The sequence below is a fragment of the Triturus cristatus genome, chromosome 3_1 (assembly GCF_964204655.1).
Source record: "Triturus cristatus chromosome 3_1, aTriCri1.1, whole genome shotgun sequence".
Lineage (NCBI taxonomy): Eukaryota > Metazoa > Chordata > Amphibia > Caudata > Salamandridae > Triturus > Triturus cristatus.
Window position 1 is genome coordinate 54,106,683 of NC_140583.1, and position 9,514 is coordinate 54,116,196.

A 9,514-nucleotide genomic window follows, 5' to 3' on the forward strand; every position below is an offset into this window, starting at 1 on the left:
TATATGTATTTAGCTATGCAGCAGATTAGCCTGGGTGCTGAAACATCTACTGTTCTTTAACATGGAGGGACAGTAAGCTACAACCTACGTGACACACCAGGTATGGGAACACATGGAGAGAAATATTGCCTTTCAGCGGGAAATGGTATGGTCCAAAGCTCTGTTTTCAATTTAAAATCAGGGCTTTGGTGGTGATATCACTGAAAATACAAGATTTAAAACAATATATTATTGTCTATGGGTGCTCATGGAAGACAATTTCTATGGACTGGAATCTAGAGAATGGTAAAGTGATTTTGGTATTTTACTGACCTCTGCTGGTCGTTTTCTATCAAAAAAGTTAAATAGAGGCAGTTGGACAGAAGAAAAAGTCCCTAAGCAGAAGCAGACAAGTCCTAGGGCTGATCTCCAGAGCCCACAAAGTACATACACATATAAGTATATACTAAAGTAAATACAAGAGGTCTCAAATGCTCATCCTGAAAAAAGCCCACTTGTGGGTCCGCACAGTCGCAGGCTCATTGCAAGGGTTAATAGGTCCCCTTTCGGTTGCAGTATTGAGGTGTTGAACTGGTACTTATGAGATAAAACTTGTGCAAACAGTCTTTAGCATGTGTTATAGTGACAAAATGGCAAATGAATACTGCCGTAGAATGTGCTGCATTATGCCGCATAATTTAAGTGAGCAATGGCCTTCCTTGCCACATAATTGCAGTGGCCATGCCTATGTCCTAGTAACCAGTAAAGCTAGAGCCTCATTGTGGGAATATGTGTGGCCACAACCCTTCCTCTGTCTTAATCCAGTGTTGATTATCCTCCCACCACCCATCGCATGGCTGCTCTACGCCACAGGTGGATCATCTCCCATTATTCCATATACCACTAGCTCCCTGCCCGAAGAAAGGCCTCATTACTGTATCATCGCCATCATTTTTTGCACCTAAGTGGTTCTAACTGAGGGTTTAAAGATTTCATAACGGGCAGATGGCTTTGTGTGATTGTGAAAGGATAATAAGGGCACCAAGATCATTTTCCAAATTTTGTTTAGCTATTCTTTTGGTAAGGAACTGTTAATTTGTTAAAGCATAGAAGTGACCCCGAGATCTGGTAGCCAAAACCTGGGGCAGAATTACAGTAAGTGCCACAGTGCACCCGCAGTAGAGGCACAGATGTTCCATGCATTCCCTGAGGCTTCCCCTACAAATGGGTGCAGTCACTCCACCCGCCTGCAGTGGAACTCCGCCTCCCACCACTTCTTTGAAATGCGGGCCAGGATGCCAGCTGCAGTAAAAGGTAGACCAATGACTTCAAACAGCTGGTCCCTTTTCACCAATGCACTCTTTATAGTGCAGTAGCAAATGCACGCCTGCACTCCGTTTAAAAGAAACTCTTTACTGGTTAGTTGTTGAGAGCAAGTCCTTTCCAGGGTCAACATATAATGTCAAATCCGTACGACACAGTTTCAGCACAACCAATCAAGAGTATAACAGGAAAATGAGAGCACATGGGACATTTGTTCATTGTACGCACTGTCTCGAAGTACAAGTTTCGAAGCAACCAAACCTCATTCCTCACCCCTCACTCAAAACGAGTGCCATTGATGTGGATAATGGCAAGGTACATTTAAAATGCTATGAAACACATGACACAGCAGGCTTTGAGTATGTCCTCTCTGGGTATTTGTAAGCAGAAAGAAAGGTTGGTATGTTATTGGGGGTGCACCTTCTGGCCTCTGTCCCTGTAATTAAGAGAGGAAGACAAGGTGTGCGCACATTAAACTCATTATTGGCGCCGGGTGTGACTATGTGTCACCCAGGTGCATTGTCCCTTTCTCCAACTTCCCATTGCCCTCACAAGTTCTTACTAGAGTTCTTACTAGAGTTGCCTGTAATCCCAGTGCACTGCACACTCCCTGCAAAAAAGACCTCCTTTAAGTAAGCAGCACTCACTGCGAGCATAATGGGACATACCTGGGGAGTAATTAATTGGTGCCACTGCACTTGCTGCACTCTTGGTACGTATGCCTCTGCATGAGAAGCATATCTGTTGCCAATTAACCCAACAGAGCAGCAGCAAGGAGATTTCCCGTCGCACCAGCTCATCACAGCATCGGCAACGACAACAATAGCGCTTACATTTTTTAAAGCCGCTTCACCTCAACAGAGGCTCCTGCTGTTTTTTTATACAAACATCCAGTCTCATATAACAGAAATATCCTCGTTTCCCTGTTCATATTTATTAACAAAACATTCCAATAGCTGGGCTAAAATAAAAGGAAGAAAAAGTTAGTGCGGTGGTAGAATCAGTCTAGATATGGCTTCGGTAATATGCATCTCTGTTGAGTATGAAAGGCTGCAGTAATAAACGAAAGGAGGAGTATAGAATGATCCTTGCTATTTTAAATGAATTAAATATCAGCACCAGAGAGTGGCGAGAAGCGCAGTGTTCCGTCACCCGGAACTGATGTCACTCTCCTGAAGCCTGGCATCGCCTTGACTCTCTCCCCGCCGTGAGGCAGTGGGAGCTCTGCTGCTCTCCTGGTGCAATACCTCCCACTTGCACCCTCACTCTGGGCGGGAGGAGGCGCCCCACGTGCGATTGCTCCGACGGGTCAGTTGTCATTCTAAATGTGACAATGGGCCGCAAACAGTCTCTAATATCCCAAAAAGTAGGTGGGAAAAAAGGGTCTTCCACAGCTGGCCTCAACCGAAGGGCCTCTGCACTGACCGAATGCTCTCTTTCCCAATCCAACCTTGTCTGCCTTACACTTCTGCGGTAGCATTTCAAGTCTCAGAGTTAATTAACCTTTCTTCCAGGACAGTTCCCTTTTCACAGAAAGTAGGGTAACGGTTTTCCATAAATCAAAAAAGCATGGCCACATCGAGAGTAAACACGCGATGTATATAACGCCGGGGACGGTTATTTAAACCTCAGAGGTCATATAAAAACCAAAATGATTGTCATGGAAAAAGGGACTTGATAGGATCGGGCGTCAATGGTGGCCATATTGTGATTGGCTGCAGGTATACATGCATAGGGATGTGGCCCAACAAAGAGCTGCCGACTTTGGGCGTAGAAAACGGTGTTCGAGTCCCGCCGGCTCTATTTTAAAAATGCAGACGGAAACAATTAAATTTAAAGGCGACGGTAACAATTAAATTTAAAGGCATCCAGGATCAGGTGAACAAACATTCTGGAGCAAAAGAAAACAAACGGGAGGGGGCAATGCACGGAGCAGGCGCCTTCAAACCGCTCTGATCAAAGACATGCAAATGCCGCTCGAAAGCCAAAGCAGGAGGGCGAAGTGCAGGGATGCACGGAACAAAGCCGTGGAACCACTTTAGATTAGAAACACCCTCGACTGATACTGATTAGCAGGAAACGCAGAAATGCAAATGCTGTGTGTGTGTGAGCTCAAAGTGCAAAGTCATCGGACTGGTGGGGGCGGGGGCACAGAAAGAAAGTAGTCTGTGCAGTGAAGGGGACAGTAGCCATGGAAGGATACAAATGACTGGCATGGCTGTCATGAGGAGGGACTAACAAGCTTAAAACCAATCAGAAGGCAGCATTTATAACCTAAGCCAATGAAGAAGATGGGCCGGAGAGTGGGCGGAGCTTCCACACTATAGTGTATGCTGCATGCCTCGCAAAGCGATGGCAGCGCTTTTGCGCTGCAACGCTAGCGAGACCTAAAAAGTGAATAATAAATTAGTGGCAACAGCCGGTCAATTATTACTCATTGCTCCTTGAAGGAGCACCCCATGCTACCATTGGAGGGTAATTTACACAGATTTTGTTTATGATGATCCCTTTGAAGGGCAGGCACATCACCAATATATGTTTTATGTTGTAGGGGGCTCTGAGGAGTGCTGCAGCCCCCCAGCAACACTAGAGAAAAAAATTGAAATAATGACCCAGGAGTACTTACCATATTCTAGAAAACATCTCCCAGGCTGGGGCTTTTCTTCTACAGCTGAGATTGCAGTGCCATCTTAAGATGTATCACACAAAATACAAACCCTTTGTGTGGTTATTTTTATAATTGCTGTATTTAGGGTGTAAAAGTTAGACTAAGAAGCATGTGTGTTTTATTTTTTTCTCAAAGAAAAATAATATATCATTATTTATTTTCACACTTTCACCTTCAAAATGTAATGATGAAAACTATGAAAATGTAAAGGGTCACAGACGTAGTTTAATACAATACAATTAAATATTTTTGAAGTAATCAATAATAAACATTCCATTGTGTGCATTTTCGTAATTTACTTTTTATTAAAATTATTGGTAAATAGGGTTAAGGAGGGAGGCAGGAGAGTTTAGCTACCTGCAAGGGGCTGTCTATACATATAGTTTTAAAAAATCCTTTACTTTAAAAAAAAACTAGAAATTCACTGACCAAATCAAAAGTTAAAGTGATGTTATAGTTAGATGGAATGTTCATAACGTTTTAAACTCTAAAAAACACAAAAATTCACCAGTGATAGTTATGTCAAGTAGCTATAACTTCTGCCCTCAGATAATTATAAAGCAAACACAAGGAGATGATGGACGGACCATCGCTGAAACTTTTCAGACACTCACTCCCAGTCACAGATCTGGGTTTAATCCATCATCATTCTTTAGCTCACTTCACCACCCCAACTCAGACTCAGCCATATGCAAATCAGTCTTGACCCTGTGTCTCACGGGAACAATCCAGCCAGAACTTCCAAGCCAGGTCTTCCCTGAACCGGAAACAATCATCCTGGGACCGGTTTCTGGGTAACACCCTTCATCAGCCAGGCTAGCTTGAATCCAGTGGCAAAGTGAACAAGGGACCCCCGTCTGAACATACCCTGCCAACTTAGGGCAAACAAAGCAAACACAAGGAGATGATGAACGCACCGCTAAAACTTTTTAGACACTCACCACCAGTCACAGATCTGGGTTGAATCCATCATTGTACTTTAGCTCACTTCGCCACCTCAGTTCAGGCCCAGCCATATGCAAATCAGCCTTGACCCTTTGCCTCATGGGAATAGTCCAGCCCGAACCGCTAAGCCAGGTCTTCCCTGAGCCGGAAACAAGCATCCTGGGGCCGGTTTCTGGGTAACACCCTTCATCAGCCAGGCTAGCCTGAGTGCATTGTCAAAGTGAGCAAGGGACGCATGGCTGGGCATACCCTGCCAACTTAGGGCGAACAAAGCAAACACAAGGACATGATGGACGGATAACTATAACCTGCGCCCTCTCCATGCACAGCTAATTACCTCACATATTACATCACTCATGACATCTCCTATCAGATCATTAATAATATCACTGCAACATTTGCAATTAAATTATTGATTTGAAAGCTATGCATGGCAGTGGCACGAGTTAAAGTTAATTAGGGCGTTCTGCAGCACATATATAAAGATAAAAAAGCCTCAGAGGATTCTTTTTGTGCAGGGAGTTGTCACTTCCTGCACAAAAACAATCCTACAATGCAGCCACCCTTGCAACTTGCTGCAAGTGTGCATGCATTGGCCCTAGGCAGCAGGTGTGTGCCAGCGTAGGCAGAGAGCAGAAGTGTGCCTTATATTGTTCCATACGGCACATGTCTGCCCTGTCTCTTTCACGCAGCTCAGCAAGGAGGCTTGCTGCATTGAGTTGCAGGAACATGGGATAAATTTGCCCATAAATTAGTTGCTCATATTATTGAAGCACGCGCAGATGCACTGGGAATAGTTGGCGCAAATTGGAATGTGCACAGTGGGAAGTCACATGTGCATTGGTGCGTGTTTGTACCACCTCCAGAGTGTAGATGCACATGTGGCAATAGCTGCAATGTGATGGCCGACAGTGCAATGTTCGGAACCCTAACCATTTCTTTTTTTAATACAGATCGTCGTCCTGCACCTGCTCCTACCACAACTCCTGAACCAGAAGTCGAGGTAAGATGTCATCATGGGTCACAAGCCTCACATCACTGGGATGCAGCTTACACTACAGCAGGTGGTACATCCCTCCTCGACACACCGACTCCTTACCGTAAACAAAGGAGAATGACAACAGAAAAGGCCTTACTATTGCTATTGGTGACCCCACCTTTGGCTCTAGGACAAAAGATGCCCCAATCTCATTCACTAGAGAGAACCCCAAGTCTGGTCTTTGATAGGTAAGTGTTGAAGTTACTGCTCTTAGCACCTGCCAGCTTTTATTTTACTTTGTGTATCTGTGACACGCAGCCCACGAAAGGCAGGTGGCGTGCAATGTAGGCATGGCATAGAGGGGAACAACAGAATGGTGTGGCAAGGATGGATGGATAAGTGAAGATTACCCTGCGTAGGCCATTGTAGGCTGGGGGGTATATTGGACACAAGTGAAAACTCATGAAATGGCATAGCCCTGGCAGCATGTACCATATGATCAGTGGGAGAGCGTTATCATCTGCCATGCATTATTCTCTTCTAATGTTGCTGTGATAAGAATCTGACTCACTTGTAATAGCTTATTACAAGTGAGTCGTGTCTGTCCGGCAGGCAGAGGTCCACTTTTGTCCTGCAGATGACAGTAGGCACACACCTGTATTACATCAAAGTTATCATATCATTTTATAAAATCTACGTTTGCTTTGGCCCATCGATATGACTGGTGAACCACAACACGGTACATCTTCAGTATATGGCCAGCCGTCTAGGGCTTCCATGCCATTGTAAAGGCCCACTGCGTTCACACACGCACACACACTGCGTTCAAGGCTCCACAGCTGTGTTTTTGTCACTGGTCTTTCTTTTCTTTAGCGCCGGGACACTCCTGGGAGTAGCCGCGCGCTCTATAAATACCCAGTAAAATTAACTTTAACATGTTCCTCTGTTTTTCCTTGGCAACATTCCCAGTGAATGATATAATAATAATGAGTTTTGCACGTGATGACAGGTTTTTGTGGGTTCCTAGTGGCAGTTGTTAGGGTTTGGTCCAGCATCCCAGGTGGTCATGTGGGGGGGAATCCAAAAGCGGCCTTGCATGGTTAAATGTCAGGGCTCGCTTGAAGGGATGGTAGGCTGGGTCAAGTCACTCTAAAGCCACAGTGTCAGCAGTGTGGAGATTCCTGAATTTTAGTAAGGGGTTGAATGTTGCTACTGCTAATGCACACCTTTTGTCTTTTCTCTGTGCAGGAGTATATTAACTGTTCTGAAGAAGGTAGGTCCATTTACTCTAACTCTCCTGCCATCTTTATTGGACTTTGCTTTGCTTGTGTTATGCTTGCTGCTGCTTAGTCTCATGTGTATAGGATTCTGTAGGCCACATGCACTATTGGACCATGTTGTGGGGACCTGCATGTAATGTGACTTTTTCTGCCTGGATCCTGCCACCCAGCTCTAGATGAAGGGCATCAGAATGGCAAGCCATTGACAATCGCTGACTCATAAAGTGTTTGTATATGATACTTTATTGTACAAGTTTCCAGAACCATGCATAGTGCAATAAATAACCATCAATCAATCAATAAATTAGGTATAAAAACAAGCAATACAATAAATAAAGCGCCAGTTAGTCATTAACATCAGTGCAAGCGACATGAGGTGGACCTCAATGGTGGAGCATCATTTTTGCACCTATAGACAACCCCCCAGGATATTGCGGCATGGATTAGGAAATTTAGCGGCACAAATATGGAAGTATAGCGGCACAAATATGGAAATTCAGCGGCATTTTTATGGCACTTTATTTTACTCACAATCATTCATTTTTAGCCTGAAATCAATGGAAACTTTTTTAGCAGACTATTCCACTATGAAATAGGCATGTTTTAAGTGTCTGCAGCTCTACGGAAGCACAGCTCCAGTTCTAAGCTCGTAGGAGGGAGCTGTATTTCTAAATGGAGTTTTTTAAGTAGACCTCTCTGATTGGAGTCTAGATTCCATGAGTTCATCCAAAGCAGTCTAGGACCAGCTATTGAAGCCCCAACCGATGCTGTGGCTGCCCACAAGCTACCAAATTAGACATCCGAGATTAATTTGAATACCAGTTTCATATTTGCTAGAATATTAGTGGGGGTCTTTATTTTCCTATATGCAGTCCTATCGGTATTGAAAGTGTTTAAAAATTTGAAGCAACATCTGACCTATTAAGCGAAGCCTCCACGACTTCTGGCAGGCTCAAATCCCAGAGTGACTCCAAGAGCTAGTTGGCTAGCCTCCTGATCTGAAGCCTCAGGGACATAAAAGGCTTCCAACAACCTTGCACCCGCACCTTGACTCTGCAATATGGGAGTCTACCCTGCCAAGTGGTGTCACCCCAATCCTGGACCCTTGGAAGTGGGCCTAGGGTGCTTGGCAGCAGAACTGATGCAGCTCCTCTTCTGATCGGTGCTTCACAGATCAAAACCAACACATTTTCTCTTCTGAGTGGCAAATGTGCGAACAGAACCGAAGCATTGCTGCGGCTGTGTGGACTGGAATCATCGCAAAGACCCGCATCACAGCTTTGCAGTCCTCGGAATCAAGGCATCTCCGACATGTGTGGTACATCTACAAACAAATTCTTGCATCTATCATTGTCAGCCTCGATGACGATGCAAGATGCAGCCTGGCAACTTCTCAGAACTGACGCATTGCCAGCTGCACACCGGATCTCTGATGCCAGAAATTCGTATCCCAAGATCCGTCGACAGAATCTTCAATGGCAATGCAACAGGATCTCACACCTCACGTTGCATCTCAGAACCATTACATCACTTCGGCTGAGCGACTCATTAAAAAAAAAAATATATATATATATATTTTTTTTATTGGCTTTAGATTGTAAAATACAGATCGAGGTTTGCACGTATTTCAATCCAAATATTACAATTTCTTAGAACATAACAGTATACAATGACTCAGTCCATCATTCCATTGACGTGTCCCCCCCTTCTCAACAATTCCATCTCCACAGTTGGTGAGACACATAATTCCCTTCTATGCGTATTCCACCCACTCCATTTTTTGTCCCATTTCTTAGGACAACCTCTAGATTTATACACATCTTTTCCTGCGATCATACATTTGTCCATTTCCGCTGCCCAAACCTCAATGGTCGTTCCGTTGCCCCCCATTTCATTGCAATTGCTCTTTTAACCAAAGTGTAGCCCAGGGTGGCTAGTTGCTGTTCCACTTCTGTAAGATCAGTGACCTCCCAAATATTGAGAATCCCCTTAGGTGGTGTTAAGGGGATTTATTTCCCTAGTGCGTCCTGCAACTGTGTTGTCGCCCCGTCCCATAGGGGTCGTATTTGGGGGCAGTCCCATAGAATGTGATAGAAAGTTGCCTCTTGGTGACATCCGCGCAAACAGAGCGCGTCTTGCCTCGACCCTATTTTAGCTAGGGTAACCCCGGTAAGGTACGTCCTGTGTAGAATTTTCAACTGGATCAATCGAAAACGATGAGTTATGGCTGCTTGCCTTGGGGACATCAATGCAGTTTGCCAGTCCTCATCATCAATTTGGCCGATATCAGCTTGCCAGTGGTCCCTAAGAGTTTGAAAGGGATCTGGTAGATTATTGCAC